General features: G+C 39.8%; 1 protein-coding gene and 1 pseudogene across 6 annotated transcripts in view; one reads left to right on the top strand and one right to left on the bottom strand.

Annotated features, from left to right (window-relative positions):
- LOC123502998 (xanthine dehydrogenase-like) overlaps positions 1-6,661 on the bottom strand; it is a 59,524-nt gene extending 52,863 nt beyond the window's left edge. For 2 of the 6 annotated variants that reach the window (XM_045252341.1, XM_045252343.1), the window contains exon 1: positions 6,400-6,661. The gene's annotated coding sequence lies outside the window, so the exon portion shown is untranslated. Of the gene's footprint in view, positions 1-953; positions 1,066-6,194 lie in introns of those variants that run through there. The other 4 variants (XM_045252337.1, XM_045252338.1, XM_045252339.1 and 1 more) reach the window with 3 other exon arrangements.
- The window catches only part of LOC123503001, a 26,019-nt pseudogene extending 8,159 nt beyond the window's left edge, over positions 1-17,860 (top strand).
- Positions 17,861-17,864: the final 4 nt, after the last annotated feature.

The following is a 17,864-nucleotide window of genomic DNA, read 5'->3' as shown; positions in this document are numbered from 1 at the left end:
AAATTCCCCGGATCGATGGCCCCTGATGGTAAAATAGGCTATGCGATTTCCGTCGCAAATCAATATTTTCAAGTTATGACTTTTTTTCAGTTACCTACAACTTATGCCCATTGATTGATGATACACTAGGTTATCCCCTTTCTGTCGAAAATTAATATTTTTCAAATTATGACTTTTCAAATACTTAAACTTGTTTTTCCATTTATTCATTTTCTCCATTCAATTATGGTTTTCACTATTCTATACAGGATAAATACAGCTTTATTTGATGTACTACTTTGCGGTAGCACAGCTTTATTTGAAGTACTACTTTAGTGCATTTGAAAGCATGAGACAACGATCATGATTTACGAAAATAACAGCTTCGATTACGTTGTCTGGGGAATTTTCTCCACATGTTAACGCGGTTCTGTTTACGGAAAATTTCCTAATCATATCGTTGTTTTGACACTCGACCTGTCTCCAGTGCGCTCGACTTACCCACGGCCTTCGACTTACCACGCTCGAGTTGGTTCACACTCGAGTCGTCCATAAACCGAATCACGACCCATGTTTTCGTTAATACCTTCACATAAGTTTTGTCTAAATACTTTTTTTTTTTTTGTGAACTTATTGATTTTAAAAACAAAAATATATCGGTAATCGTTCAAATAGCCTACTTTACAAAAAAAAAAAAAAAAATCGGAACCAAACCCAGGAAGTAGGAATAACAACTGTTAACATCATCATCGCCAAATTGCCAATGCCAGTTTCAATCCCTGCAACTTCATCTCCCAAATTTTCTATCAAAATTCTACTTAGCTTACGATCAGTTGATTAATATTAGTTCCCATTTATGAAGATAACTGGTGGACTGTCCTTATCCCATAGCCTGGACAGCTGAAGGTGGCGATTTTCTCCTGTGTTAAGACCACTATACGGCCATCTGAGCTTTCAATTTAGAAGCACTTTACCTGGCCCACCAAGTCTATTAGTAAGTCACGCTCTGCAACAGTAATAAGGCGGGTTCTCTTTGTACAATTTCCCATGTTGTCTGTGGTGGAACGGTGAGGCAGCGTGGTCTACACTGGTCAAGTTAAGTAGGTATAGGAGAGGTATCCGCGGCGGGAGGAAATCACTCGTTGGCAACTCTTTATCCTAGCAGGCTTAGCCACGCCCCTTTGTTCCTGCCTCCGTGGCGAGTGCAAAGAACACTGCACTGCAGTATGAATAAAAATATGGAGCTGTAAAGATAAGAACATCGATTCTTCTTGTGAAATTTATTGTTTATATGGCATCATGTACTTATATGCTAGAAAACAGATAATCAAGTGTACACCACACGCACTTAGAGGCAAATTATATGTTGGTGCATTTTTTTTTTTTTCTTAGTTTTCTGGTCCTTGGAAATGAATGAAAGCTTATATATAATGTGAAAAACACCACCACACACAAGCTATAAAACGTCGTGCTTGAATGGAATGAAATGGAATGGAATATAGATAGAAAAGGCGGAGAGGGGAAGTGGGGGTAGGGGAAGAATAGGTGGGTGATAAGAAAGGAGCTTTAGTAGGAGAGTAAAGTCACTGGGGCTTGACCCAGGCGCAAGATGGTTTTCAGTGATGTATCACTCTACTTTTTTGGTTCCTCTTCTTGAGTCTTGAGGGCCGGGTCAGGTGGAGACAAGGAAACCGCACCAACACCAAGCACACGCAAGCGCCGGACCGCCCACGCAGCGAACGAGGGCCCCGCACCTCTACGGAAATGGCGGCGAAATACTAGTGTCCCTTAGCAACCAAAACACGGTGAAGGAGGAAAATTGAATATGGTGCAGTAGAAGGGAAAAGGATGACAAATAGAGAGGATGGAGTGAGTGCTTGAATTTTTTTTTTTTTTTTTTTTTTGGCCATCACCCTGTCTTGGGTATTAGGCCATTTTTATTTCATTGTTTTTTTGACATATTTCTTTAGAATTCGGTCTTTTATTTTATTTTACATATAGTTTTTTATTGGTTTATTTATTCATTTATTTTATTTATATAGTTATTATTATTATTATTATTATTATTATTATTATTATTATTTTATTTTATTTTTTTTTTTTTTTACAAAATATCCACACCCATTCTCATGAACGCTTCATTCACACAAGGATCCTATACCTATCTCAAAACTGTTGTCCTTTGTCAGGGCATGGGGGAGGGAAGGATAACTCACAATCACACAGGGTGGCTACGTAGCATCACTACATATTGCATATATACATGAAGGGAAAACATTCACATTAGATCACGCAAAATTGGAATCATACACGCTTTCATACTTTTATTTACATATATATATATATATATATATATATATATATATATATATATATATATATATATATATATTTTCAAATATTTACAGAGTGGAGGATAAATAACATAATATATACACATAAATCACAACTCTCTGATTAAATTGGTCTCAGTCAGATAGATCATCAGTCTATCGACCACATCCGGATGTTCGTCACCCAGAAGGGTGGTTTGAGTTAGCGGTAGGCGGCGACCCCGGCAATACGCCACCAAGAGCCGCCTTTCCTCACGATAACGCACACAGTGAAGCAGGACGTGCTCGACAGATAGGGTGATATTACATGTGGAACACTGTGGTGGAAAGGTGTTGGCGATGTAGGGGAGCATATGGGTGGGGAGGGTGCAGCCCATCCTGAGGCGTGCGAGGACCACTTCCTCTCGCCTTGTGGGGCGATTGGAGGAGGCCCACTCGCCCAGGATGGGTTTGGTGGTGTGGAGGTGGAGGTTGTCCCAGTGACTCTGCCACAGGAGTTTTGCAGATGATTTAACAACTGAGAGACATGACTGCAGATCCCGACGGAGGTTCCACGCTCCCTCGAGCTCTGCAGCAGACCGTGCTAGCATGTCAGCCTGTTCATTCCGCGTATACTGGAATGTCCAGGCACCCAAATCAGTGAGAAGGATTTACGACATGAGTTTAACTTATTAACGATGTTGCCCTGGATTTCATTTGTATCCGTGCGGCCGGACTCTATTGCCTGAAGGGCTGACATAGAGTCCGTAAAATTATGATTGAATTATGAGGTGAATTTAAAGCATAATCTATGGCTTTTTCAATTGCAAAAATTTCAGCAGAAAACACCGATGTATGGGTAGGCAGTCGGAACCTGAGGGCACATTCGCTCGACCACACACTTGCACCCACACATTCACCTGTCTTGGAGCCGTCTGTGTAGAGATGTAGGGATGGAGGAGGCCAGTGACGAGGGCCCGGAAGTGTTGGTGGAGCTCCGCCTCGGCAAGAACAGCCTTCTTCCCCGGAAGCCAGCTCTTGATGAAGGTGGTTGTTGATTGCTTCCATGGGGGAAGAGTAGGTAGCACCAGGTGGTCTGTGTCGTCCAGTCGAATGCCGGTGAGCTGGCAGAGGGCATTCAGACGCGTCGCGACTGGACGACAAGCTGCGGTGTGGAGGTGGTGGTGCTGCCATATAATTTTGGTTGCTGTTGTCCCGAGGGGAGCCTTCCGGGCTGTTTTTATCCCAAAGGATAAAAGCAGGAAATTGCGACGAATGTCCAAGGGTGGTATATTGGCCTCTACCTCCATCCGCGCCACACGAGTGCAGCGCAGGGCTCCAAGACACATTCGTACACATTCATTCTGCAGTACATCCAATCTCCTCAGTGTTGGTTCCGACGCAGACCCATACACCAGTGAGCCATAGTCTAAATGAGAACGAATTAAGGACTTGTACACCATTAATAAAGATTTTCTGTCTGCTCCCCATGAAGTACCAGAAAGGTATTTGAGGACATTGATCTTTTTACGACAACGAATGAGCAATTCATTAACATGAATCTTCCAATTGAGTCTGCTATCAAAATGCAGACCCAAGAACTTGGCTGAATTTTGAAACGGTATCGGTTGGCCTTGAAGAGTTATTTGCAAATCAGGTACGTTACGTCTAGTGAAAACAACACCGATACACTTAGCAACTGAAAACTTAAATCCCCAAAGTGAGGCCCAATGCTGGACGGAATCAAGAGCATCCTGAATCCGCCCCGCCGAGAATTGTGCGTTAGGCGAGGAGTGCCATAACGCACAATCGTCGGCGTACAATGAGTATTTAAGATTCCTGGGGACGGGAGTTGTTGACAGAATATCATTAATCATTATACAAAATAAAATGGGACTAAGAACACTACCCTGCTTGAACAAAGGGGCGGGGCTTATAAGGCTTGATGAAGGGGCGGAGCTTATCGTGAAGTCAGCGGCCAGCCAATCACCGTCCAGAATGAGTTATCGCGAACATTTCTATTTATATTTTTTATTCAATAACAATTGCTTCATACGATATATAACAAAAAATCGACATCTTATTTTATTTTATTGTAATAGTTTATAACATTAAAAACATCCAAGAGCTCGTAATAAAAAAGCTCATTTCAGATTTTGGTTCTTCACGTTCTATGAGAGTGACGCTACCTCTCCTATACCTACCTTGGGTCAAGTCAGGTCAGGTCAGGACTGCGTGGCTGGCAGCTGAGGTGATGGTGAACAAACACTCCTACTAACCACCACCAAAGTGTACTCATGGTTTATTTCGTTAAACACATTAGAAATAAATGTATGAATATTGGATAATATTCCTGGCATATATCATGCCACAAATCACGCTGAATTAATAATTTTAGAATTTCCCGGACAAGAGAGATGCTCAGGTTTATCATCACAACACCTCCGTTACCGAAGAGATGGAACTGTATTGCATAACTGTATTGTTAATATAAGGAAAACACGGCTTGGGTTTTCCTTATATTAACAATACAGTTATTTACACTACACAAGGATAATCTCGTACACAGTCACAGCTCCCTGGCAAGCGCCCGGGCGACCACAACGGCCAGCTCGTGTGTATTAGACTCCAACTATAATAATCGTAGCTACGTCTTGTCAATCTTTCGTCAGCAAAAACTCACTGGGACCGGTGACAGACTCATATATTAAAGAACAGTTACAAATGCATTGGTTACAATAGTTAAAGTATTACTTAATTATAAATGAAAGAAATAAAATATATGATAGTACTAAATATATGTCTATGCTGTTATAATTACATGTAATATATAATCCAGCAACCAGAGGTTAACACACTGAGCCTGTGGGAACGTATACTGACTTATCATAAGTAGTGCTTGCATATTATGAAAATGAAAGGATGTGCTTCTCGCTAAGATCAGCCTCGCTTCTCACGGCTGTGTGTAGAAACAAGGAAAAAAATAATTATATACAATTCATACCCTAACACCGCTCGGCCACGCTACCCTTTCTGTTTTTCGCCCCATTGTAGGGAATATTTGCGAGGTCATCCTTACTCGTGTTCACGCAGAGGATGCTCTCTTAACTTGTCCCTATAGACATATAGTTCCACAGGCTTTTTTTCAACATCCGTTCCATGGTTATCATTACTACTTCTTCCCAACTCCCATCCCTCTCGCAGTTGTTTGTCCGAATGGTACAATGTATGAGAGGGTTGTTGGTCATCAAGCAGTTCACAATTTTTGTCATGATACGTCTACTGATCTGACCACATATCCTAAACGTCTCTACGAAGCTTTTACTGTCAATATATCTGCTCCTCATCTTTTCCCTTTACCTATTTTGCAAAATCTAATTTTTACAGGCTTTCCTATGTTACTAACACCTTCCATGAAATTAAATTCGTATATCTTAGTTCCTATTCTCCTGACCATTTGCATTCTACTTCCTCTCTTTATTTGTTTACAAAGCGTTGCGCCTTTATTCTAATCTTCATGTTGCCAAGGTTGCCCAGCGGCGATTTCACTCTCAACCATGAACTTCCTGTAGTACACTTTAACACGGCTAGATACACGGTTAGTATAGATCTATGTATCCTTTCTTTTTGTGTCGCGAGGACGCGGCAGGTATGTGACCGAGCGGTGTTCGGGTATGAATTATATATAATTTTTTCCTTGTTTCTACACAAAGCCGTGACAAGCGAGGTTGCTCTTAGCGAGAAGCACATCCTTTCATTTTCATATGCAAGCACTTCTTATGCTAAGTCAGTATACGTCCCCACAGGCTCAGTGTTAACCTCTGGTTGCTGGATTATATATATTGTTACGAAACACTATGGGGGTGTGTCGTTGTCCTGTGCACTGTTCAGTCACTCTCTTACCTGAGCTTCAGCAGGTTGGCACAAACGACTTAACCTGAGCAGTTCTCGTAGGTTCGGCAGCTGGCAGTGTGGCGAGGACCGGAGGGCCGACAGCGCAGATTCTCGCACAGACACGCTACAGGCACATACAGCTCAGGCACACACTCATACAGGCACGGAAACACAATTAGTTTCTTCCTTTCACTATTGAGTAACAATTACTCACACAGCTGTAATGTCACACAGGCGAAGGGGTTCACAAAAGAGGCGAGGAGTTATACAGTGAGAAAGCGGTACTTCCTTGGTGCGTAAGCCACACGATGCACATGGCAGTCTGCAGGACAAAAGCTTCCGCAAGCTTGTCACACCTCTTTTTATATGGCCAGGGGCAACAGCGCGTCGGCTGTGGCCAATCAGAGGCCGGCGCAGCAGGACGGCGTTACGTCACCTCTCATGCTTCCTTCACCCCACCCCTACCACAAGACACCAACTTTTACCCACTCAATTCGGGGGTACCTACCTACCAAGGGTGCGACAGGCGTTTAAGGAGGAATGTTCTGGGGCCGTAACAATATGTAATTATAACAACATACATATATTTAGTACTATCATATATTTTATTTCTTTCATTTATAATTAGGTAATACTTTAACTATTGTAACGAATGCATTTGTAACTGTTCTTTAATATATGAGTCGGTCACCGGTGTCAGTGAGTTTTTTGCTGACGAAAGATTGACAAGACAGCTGCGTCACTGCCTGTTACGCCCCCATTGACCACCACCACCACCACCAAACTGCGATATGGTGGCTTTAGCAGCAGCAGCAGCAGTAGTAGTAGTAGTAGTAGTAGTAGTAGTAGTAGCAGTAGTAGTAGTAGTATCCTACTGATATACTGGACGCAGGTGACAATGAATTATTTACCTTGCAAAGAACACAACATTACTCCGTCCTTATTATTATTATTTTTTTTTATTATTAATTTACTTATTTATTTTTCATCTGACGTGCAGAAAATATTTTTCATCTTACATAGGATAATAAAAGGTTGATAAAAAGTACATATATGGAAAAAAAAAAAAAAAAAGCAGTCACTGGTCACCCAGCCAGTCTTCCCCATTACGGAGCGAGCTCAGAGCTCATAGACTGATCTTCGGGTAGGACTGAGACCACAACACACTCCATACACCGGGAAAGCGAGGTCACAACTCCTCGAGTTACATCCCGTACCTATTTACTGCTAGGTGAACAGGGGCCACACATTTATAAGAGGATTGCCCATTTGCCTCGTCGCTTTCCGGGACCCGAACCCGGCCCTCTCGAGTGTGAGTCGAGCGTGCTAACCACTACACTACGCGGTGTGTATTTACCTATAGTTATAGTTTTACAGGGCCTGGGCTTTATGCTCGTGTGGCCCCGTCTCCATATCTACACTTATCCTATTTTTCTTTAAAACTATGTACACTCATTGCTGACACCACTTCCTCGCTCAAACTGTTCCAAGTCTCAACACATCTTTGCGGGAAACTAATTTTTTTAACATCTCTCAGACATCTTCCCTTCCTCAGTTTCTTACTATGCGATCTTGTGCTTCTAATGTCATATTCTTCTCTCAGGATTAGTTTCTCATTATCCACTTGATCCATTCCGTTAATCAATTTATAAACTTGTATCAGATCTCCTCTCTCTCTTCTCTGTTCCAGGGTTGGTAGATCCATAGCTTTTAGTCTCTCCTCATATGTCATCCCTTTAAATTCTGGAACCATTCTTGTAGCCATTTTTGTAGTCTCTCCAATTTCCTTATGTGTTTCTTTTTATGGGGGTCCACACAACTCCTGCATATTCCAATCTAGGTCTTATTTTAGTACTTATCAATTTCTTCATCATTTCTTTGTCCATATAGTGAAATGCTAATCCAATATTCCTTAGCAAATTATACGTCTCTCTGAAAATTCTATCAATATGGCTTACCGGTTGATTGTTTTCTTCCATTGTCACTCCCAAGTCCTTTTCCTTTTTTACTTTTTCTAGTTCTACTCCATCTCCCATCTTATAGATTCCCACTGGTCGTCTTTCACTTTTTCCCATTTCCATGACATGGCTTTTGTCCACATTGAATTCCATCTCCCATTTTTTACTCCATTTCCAGATCTTGTTTAAGTCTACCTGTAGTATTTCACAATCCTCTTTTTGTTTAATGACTCTGCACAGTTTCGCATCATCCGCAAACAGATTTATGTAGCTTTTCACTCCCTCTGGCATGTCATTTATATATATAAGAAAAAGTATTGGTGCCAATACTGATCCCTGTGGCACTCCGCTGTCTACTGTTCTCCACTTGGACTTCATATCTTTAACTATCGTCCTTATTTCTCTCCCCCTCAAGTAATTTTTCATCCATCTCAATGTGCTTCCTTTTAAGCCACTCTTCTCCTCTAACTTCCATAGTAATCTTTCATGTGGCACTTTATCAAACGCCTTTTTTAAATCTAAATAAATACAGTCAATCCATCCCTCTCTCTCTTGTACTTTATCAACTATTCTAGAGTAGAAACTCAATAAATTTGTTACACATGACCGACCTTTTCTAAAACCAAATTGGCTATTTGATAATAATTTGTTGTCTTTAAGAAACTCAATCCATTGCTTCTTTATTACTTTTTCACACATCTTGCATATTACACTAGTTAGTGATACTGGTCTGTAATTTAAAGGTTCTTCCTTCCTTCCGCTCTTATATATGGGAACCATCTCAGCTCTTTTCCACTTCACTGGCACTGTTCCATTTTCTATTGAGCATTTTATGATGTTGTATATAGGACTTGCTAGTTCTTCCCTACATTCTTTCAGTATTCTGCCTGAGACTTCATCCGGTCCCATTGCCTTTTCCTCATCTAGTTCCATCATCAACTTTTTAATTTCAAGCTTGGTTACTTTAATCTCTTTCATATGGTCTTTCAAATTTGGATTCCTTAGTAAAGACCTCATGAAATTTACTATTTAACAGTTCTGCCATACTTTTTGGGTCTTCCACCATTCCGTTCTCTCCTTTTAACCTTTCTATTGTTTCTTTTCGTTTTATTTTTCCATTTATGAATCTGCAGAACAATTTTGGTTGTTCCTTACATTTTTCGACAATGTCCCTTTCATAGTTCCTTTCTTCTTCCTTTCTCACCTTGGCATATTCATTTCTTGCTGTTTTGAAGTTTTCCTTATTTTCTGGATTTCTGTTTCTTCTCCACCTTTTCCATGCTCCATCTCGTTTCTCCTTTGCCCTAGCACATCTTGCATTAAACCAATCTTTCTTTCCTTCTTCTTTAGGTTTATATTTCGGGACATATTCCCTGACTCCTGTTTTGTATATTTCCAAAAATAAGTTATATTTTTCTTGAACTGTTTCTGAATTTTCCATCTCCTCCCAGTTTACGTTTTTAAAAAAGCTCTTGAGGTTCTCAATATCAGCCTTTCTGTAATTTAATCGGTTTCCTTTGTATGATTCATCTCTATCTTCCTTTCCTTCTTCTATATCCATTTCTAATATTATATGGTCACTCTTTCCCAATGGGCACTTATATCTTATATCATCGTTAATTTGTATATCCCTTGTAAAAACTAGGTCCAATCTCGCCGGCTCATCATTTCCTCTGAATCTTGTGTTTTCCTTTACTCTTTGGACCATCAAATTATCTATCATTAGGTTCAAGAATCTATCTCCCCAGGCATCTTCCCCCATACCACTTTCATAATTTTCACCTCCTTACAGTTGAAATCTCCTACCAACATAACTTTTCTCCTTTCTTTAATGATTCTTGTAAGACTCCTTATTGTGTCATTTATCATGTCTTTATATTCTTGGTGTGTGTGTGTGTATTTACCTAATTGTATTTACCTAATTGTAACATACGGGAAAAGAGCTATGCTCGTGTTGTCCCGTCTCCATATCTATTAATGTCCAGCTTTTTCTTAAAATCATGAATATTCCTTGCGTTGACCACTTCCACGTCTAAACTATTCCATGCTTCCACCCTTCTATGAGGGAAGCTATATTTTTTCACATCTCTCCTATAAGTGGCCATTTTTAGTTTTTTCCCATGCCCTCTCGACATTCTTCCATTCCACATACACAGATCTTCCCTATCCATTTTTCCATGCCAATCATCACTCTGTATATTGCTATCAGGTCTCCTTTCTCTTCTGTTTTCCAGGGTTGGAAGTTGCATTCTTTTCAGTCTGTCTTCATAAGTCAAATCTCTTAAGTCAGGCACCATTTTCGTTGCAGCCCTCTGTACTTTCTCTAGTTTCCTTATGTGTTTCTTTAAGTTCGAGCCCACTGTATTGTTGCATATTCAAGCCTCGGTCTTATCATTGCAGTAATTATTTTCTTCATCATTTCTTCATCTAGATATCGAACGCCACTCTTATGTTCCTCAATAAGTTCAATACTTCTCCAATTATTTTGTTTATATGTCTCTCTGGCGATAGGTCATTGGTAATTGTCACCCCAAGGTCTTTTTCTTCATGACTGGTTTTATGTCTTCATTTCCTATCTTGTACATACTCCTGATTCTTCTTTCACTCTTGCCAAACTCTATTTTCTTGCATTTTGTCGTGTTGAACTCCATTTGCCATGTACAGCTCCATTTCCATATTCTGTCCAAGTCTTCCTGGAGTAGTTCGCAATCTTTGTCACATCTCACTTTTCTTAACAATTTTGCATCGTCTGCAAATAGGCTCACATAACTGGACACCCCATCCACCATGTCATTTATGTAGACCGCGAACATTACTGGTGCCAACACTGATCCCTGTGGAACTCCACTCTCCACCAATCCCCATTCTGATGGTCTGTCCTTAATTATTGTTCTCATTTCTCTTCCTACCAAAAGTCTTCCATCCATTTTAGTAAACTGCCATGCACTCCTCCTACCATTTCAAGTTTCCAGATCAGTCTCCGGTGTGGTACCTTATCAAAGGCCTTTTTTAAATCCAGATATATTCCATCAGCCCAACCATCTCTTTCCTGTATTACATCTATCACCCTCAAATAGTAACATATCAGGTTTGTCGTGCATGAACGCCCTTTTCTAAAACCAAATTGACACTCACAAAGTATGTCATTTTTCTCCAAGAAGTCTGTCCATCTATTCTTCACCACCCTCTCACACATCTTAGCTACCACACTTGTAAGTGACACTGGTCTATAGTTCAATGGGTCTCTCTTGTTACCTGATTTATAGATTGGGACAATGTTAGCTCTTTTCCAGTCTTGGGGCACTACACCTTCCCTTAATGAAGCATCAATTACTTCACAAACTTTTTCTGCCAATTGCTCCTGCATTCTCTTAAAATCCATCCTGATACCCCATCAGGTCCCACAGCTTTTCTCACTTCTAAACTCCCCATCATGTTCTTGATCTCCTCCACAGTTACTTGAAACTCCTTCATAATCCCTTTCTGTTCCATTACCAGTGGTTTGTCAAAAGCAGTCTCCTTTGTGAATACCTTCCGAAAGCATCCATTCATAGCCTCTGCCATTTCCTGGGATCTTCACTGCATACTCCATTTACTTCTAAACTTTCAATACTTTCTCTATTTTTGATGTTGTTGTTCACATGTCTGTAAAAAGCCTTGGTTGGTCTTTACATTTATCAATTATATCCTTTTCTTGTTTCTTTCTTTCTTCTCTTCTAATCAACACATATTCATTTCTTGCTCTTTTGTAACTTTCCCACTGCTTAATCCGTCTTTTCCTTCTCCACCTCTTCCATGCATCCTCTTTTCTTGTTCTAGCCTTTTCACATCTATCGTTAAACCAGTCCTGCTTTCCAACTTCTCTATGTTGTCTTATTGGTACAAATTTTTCTCACCTTCTTTGTATATTTTTATAAATTCCTTCCACTTTTCATTTGCTCCTTAGCACTCTTGAATTTCATCCAATTTGTCTCTTGAAAGAATTTCTTTAGGTTTCCAAAATCTGTCTTGGCATAATTCCATCTTCCCACTTTATATTCTTCATTTCTTCTAGATTTCTCTTCGTCTATCACCTTGAACTCCAAAACTGCATGATCACTCTTTGCTAAAGGGCACTCCACCCTCATCTCCTCAATGACCATTGGCTCTGTACTAAAGACCAAGTCCAGTCTTGACGATGCTCCCTCTCCTCCAAACCTAGTATCTTCTTTGACCCACTGAGTTAACACATTTTCCATTGCCAGTGTCAATAGTGTATTTCCCATGTTGTCTCTGATCCTTCCATTGACCAGTCCTCCCAACACACCTCTTTACAATTAAAATCTCCCATCATTATAGTTCGTTCACAGCCACCCAACATTTCTTCCAGACATGTTCCTGTATCACTTATCATTTCTTCATATTCCTGTACTGACCATGCATTTGTCTTAGGTGGTACGTACACCACTATGTAGTGCCTCTTTTTCCTTCATTAGTTTCTGCTCTGATCTTTAGCACTTCTGCCTTTCCCATACCTTTTTCACTTGATCCACCTTTATATCTTTTTAACCAGCAACATCACTCCTCCTCCCATCTTACCTACTCTATTTCTTTTCCAAACATTATATTTCCTTCTCCAACCATCATCAGGTCTTCTCCTCTCTCAGTTTTGTTTCAGTAAGACCCACAATATCTGGGTTCTTGTCCCTCAAGTAATCGTTGAGTTCTAAAATCCCCGATATCACTCCATTTATGTTGGAATACATTACATTTCGCTCATATGTAAGTTTCTTTAGTCTTTTCTTGCTGTACTTTTCTGGGTTGTGTGTGTGTGTGTGTGTGTGTGTGTGTGTGTGTGTGTGTGTGTGTGTGTGTGTGTGTGTGTGTGTGTGTGTGTGTGTGTGTGTGTGTGTGTATTTACCTAGTTGTATTTACCTAGTTGTAGTTTTACAGGGCCTGGGCTTTATGCTCATGTGGCCCCGTCTCCATATCTACACTTATCCAATCTTACTTTAAAAGTGTGCACACTCGTTGCAGACACTACTTCTTCATCTTAAACTGTTCCACGTCTCAATACATCTCTGGAAACTATATTTTTAATATCTCTCAGACATCTTCCTTTTCTCAGCTTTTTACTATGCGATCTTGTGCTTGGATGTCATATTCTTCTCTCAGGATCAGTTTCTCATTATCCACTTGGTCCATTCCGTTGATCAATTTATAAACTTGTATCAGGTCTCCTCTCTCCTTCTTTGTTCCAGGGTTGGTAGATCCATAGCCTTTAGTCTCTCCTCATATGTCATCCCTTCAAATTCTGGAACCATTCTTGTAGCCATTTTTGTAGCCTCTCCAATTTCCTTATGTGTTTCTTTTTATGAGGGGTCCACACTACTCCTGCATATTCCAATCTGGGTCTTATTATAGTACTTATCAATTTCTTAATCATTTCTTTGTTCATGTAGTGAAATGCTACTCCAATATTCCTTAGCAAATTATATGTTTCTCTAAAATTCTATCAATATGGCTTACTGGTTGATTGTTTTCTTCCATCGTCACTCCTAAGTCCTTTTCCTTTTTGACTTTCTCCAGTTCTACTCCATCTCCCATCTTATAGATTCCCACTGGTCATCTTTCACTCTTTCCCATTTCCATGACATGGCTTTTGTTCACATTGAATTCCATTTCCCACTTCTTACTCCATTCCCAGATCTTATTTAGGTCTTCTTGCAGTATTTCACAATCCTCCTTTTGCTTTATAACTCTGCACAGTTTCGTATCGTCCGCAAACAAATTTATGTAGCTGTTCACTCCTTCTGGCATGTCGTTAATATAAATGAGGAAAAGTATTGGTGCCAATACTGACCCCTGTGGCACTCCGCTTTCTACTGCTCTCCACTTTGACTTCATATCTTTAACTACCGTCCTTATTTCTCTCCCCCTCAAATAATTTTCTATCCATCTCAATGTGCTTCCTTTTAAGCCACCCTTCTCCTCTAACTTCCACAGTAATCTTGCATGTGGCACTTTGTCAAACGCCTTTTTTAAATCCAAATAAATGCAGTCAACCCATCCCTCTCTCTTGTACTCTATCAACTATTCTAGAATAGAAACTCAATAAATTAGTTACACAAGACCGTCCTTTTCTAAAACCAAATTGGCTATTTGATATTAATTTGTTGTCTTCAAGGAACTCAATCCATTGTTTCTTTATTATTCTTTCACACATCTTGCATATTACACTAGTTAGTGATACCGGTCTGTAATTTAAAGGTTCTTCCTTCCTTCTGCTCTTATATATGGGAACCACCTCAGCTCTTTTCCATTCTACTGGTACTGTTCCATTTTCTATTGAGCATTTTATGATGATGTATATGGGACTTGCTAGTTCTTCCCTACATTCTTTCAATATTCTGCCTGAGACTTCATCCGGTCCCATTGCCTTCTCTTCATCCAGTTCCTTCATTAACTCTTTTATTTCAAGCATGGTTACTTTAATCTCTTTCATATAGACTGTCTCTCTATTACCCTGTGGCCTTTCAAATTTGGATTCCTTAGTAAAGACCTCATTCATAGAAGTTGTTTTAACAAGAGATGAGACGTGAAGTTTCCAGTTAAGATTATGAGTAAAGGACAGACCAAGGATATATTCTAATGCTGAGAACATTTCCAAGATGAAGTCTGAGAAAAATCTTCACAACACCTAAACAGAATGGTGAGACACCAGTTAATTAATCTCACTTGTGCCTTCATTTTCCTTTTTCCAGTCCCCTATCAAGGTCTAGGACTGTTCTATATTTTACACCTTTACTCTGATGATACAACTAAGCTATCAAAATGTCCAACACTCCTGATTTTCCAGCAACCCTATAAAGATAACACTTTCACTATAATTCCTCTTTATCATTTAATTGAGACAATGTATTTCTGTCATTTCAGAATGTACAGTCAGCCATGGCAAGTCAAAGGTGCATCATGGCCAAGTGTTCTTACCAAGTATTGAAATGTGATAGAGATGTGCAGATTTCCTCAGAAGAATGACATGACACGCTTTCTAAATTGCAGTATGAAGAACTGCTTAAGGGAAGAGGTACACTTTTTCCATTTGTATGGGTATCTTAATCTTGAGAGTAACGAAGTTTCAAAGTACCGTACACACGACTGTAGCTCAGAATGTAACTAAGATTAAGGAGCAAATGTCTGTGCATCTCTTCTCTTACTGATTCAGTCATACCAGAATACTACTTAACTGGGAGTGTAAGTCTAGTATGAAAGGCAAAATTCACTTTCATGAGCTCTCTTATAATTCATACAGCTGCATAGAAACCTCAAGGTGATCAGTATAATGTGCACATTTTGAAGATCTATATCTCTAATGAGGATGAGCCAGCCAGCTACAGACATAGAAGACATCTTGCCCCCCAAACCCCAGGCACCACACCCTAGTGACTACTGTGGCACTGGCTGCTGCCCCTGTGTACACGACATCTATGAACAGGACCTGAAGGCCTGGCACCGCCAGTGTGACCTCATCAGGAGTGGCACACTAGAGGAGGCGCAGCAGACCAGCATTGCTGTTGAGTCACATAAGTGGACCAAATTTGAAATCATTTAAATTGATCAGGTAAACAAGGATACTTTTTTGTACAGTTTCAAAATACCAGATAACAAGAGACTGGGGATCAAAGTTGGGCAGCACGTAATAGTGAAGCAGACAAAGAATGGAAGGCCGTGCACCCGCCAGTACACTCCCATCACAGACATAGATAAACAGGGCATCTTTGAGGTGGTCATTAAGATTTACTCTAATGGAAAAGTCACTCAAGTCCAGTGGCAGATTAACCATAAGGCAAACTAGGCACATGCCTTAGGGCCACAAAAAAATCCAGGCTATTTCTGGCAGTCCAAAAACATTTTGATTATGACAAAGAGAAAAATGTTACGTGACAGTTATCGGTAATTAGCCACGTTGTGAAAGGTCTGAAGTTGTTTACTATGGTTTAAGTGCTTTGGCTGTAAAACAATAAAATTCTTAAGTTTCATAATCATCAGAACAACAGAACAACCATGAACGGTTATGGCTTATCATGAGTGACTCAGAGTGCTGACAGGTTTATTTCTGCTCAAATAGTTATTTTTTGCTTCGAATTTTTGTTCAACACATGTTTTTGCCAAACGATTCATCAAAATTTTTTGCTCATATTTTTGTTGTAGTAGTGTTTCTCATTGTTCTATTAATATTTTCTCATTTTTCTCACGTTATGTTCCATCATATGTAAATCAGTGAAAAGTTTCTTTCTACCTAGATCTGATCTAGGTAGAAAGAAACTTTTCAGTTCATAAGTGATTGCAGAGAGAAATTTGACATTTATGAGCAGAAAGCTTCTGACTGTTGTGGAAACAGCTCTTATAAGTATGAAAGTGAAACACGCTGAATACCTAAACGCAAGAAGCATGTTAGTGAAGGAAGCGCTGCAGATGCTATGGAAAGTATGACAGGAAAGCAGAAATTTAAAGTTAACACTTTTAATGTCATCATCGATCAACTGAACAGTGCTTTGAAAAAATGCATTGAAGCATATTCAACCATGCAGCAGCGGTTTGGTGTTCTGACTGAGTTTGAATCAATGTCTGATGATGATATTGTGGCTGCAATTGAAAGACTTGTTGGTGTGTATGCAAGTGATCTTTCCTCTGACTTCTATTCAGAATTCTGTTAGTTTATCTGTTGGTATAAGGAACAGACAAAGAAGAAATGTAGCAAAGAAGCATCAACAGGTATTGCTCAACATATGTTCAAATTAATGCACAAAACTGGAATTTCAACTGCATTTCCAAGCACTGAAGTGGCTTTGCGAATTTACTTGTCACTGATGGTTACCAATTGCTCTGGTGAAAGGTAATTTTCCCAGCTTAGTCGAATTAAGGATGTAAAGCGATCCACAATGAGTCAGCACTGCCTTGGTGTGTTAACACTTCTGTGCATTGAAAAAGATTTACTATCTGAAACTGACTTCAGTTCTATGATTGAAGAGTTTGCTACTGTCAAAGCAAGAAAAGTGAAAATTTAACAACGTATACAAAAACAAATGTATGTAGTAGTACCTTACCTTAACATATGTAAAATTGATAAGGTTTTGTTTAGAAATAAATGTTTACTAATGGATATTTGTTATTATTGTACAATAATATAAAATTTATCATTAGTTCAGGCCATATTTTAAAAAAATCTTGAAATTTGCCTTAGGGCCACAAGAGCCTTAATCTGCCACTGCTCGTCATCAAGGATTGGAAGGTTGGAGATCTCATCCCTTAGCGAGGACCCTTTGGTGACTTCCTGTATGCACCAAACACCTACAAGTGTATAATGATGTTGGCGGCCGGCACAGATTCTTAAGAGCATCGTGCAAAATTAAGAAGATGAGACAGCTGTTAAGCTCTATTATGCCTCAAAGACCTTCTCGGATGTCCTGCTTCGCAGTGAGCTGGCAGTTTTGTCAGTACTGGAATTTCACCATGTGTTACTACCTCAGTGAGGAGAAGGATGTGAGGGGCAACAAGAGGTACAGGGAGAAGGCAGAGGCCAGGAGGCTGAGCAAGGCAGAAGTGCAGCAGGAGCTTGAGAGAGGCCCACTGCACTCCACTCTTGTACTTGTGTGTGGAACCAAATCCTTTGAAAAAGATATGGTTAACAGTGCCAAAAATGCAAGTGTTCCTGATGAAAATATTTATAAATTCTAATAAT

The sequence above is a fragment of the Portunus trituberculatus genome, chromosome 13, assembly GCF_017591435.1.
Source record: "Portunus trituberculatus isolate SZX2019 chromosome 13, ASM1759143v1, whole genome shotgun sequence".
Classification (NCBI taxonomy): Eukaryota; Metazoa; Arthropoda; class Malacostraca; order Decapoda; family Portunidae; genus Portunus; species Portunus trituberculatus.
This window is presented reverse-complemented; position numbering and strand designations above follow the sequence as displayed.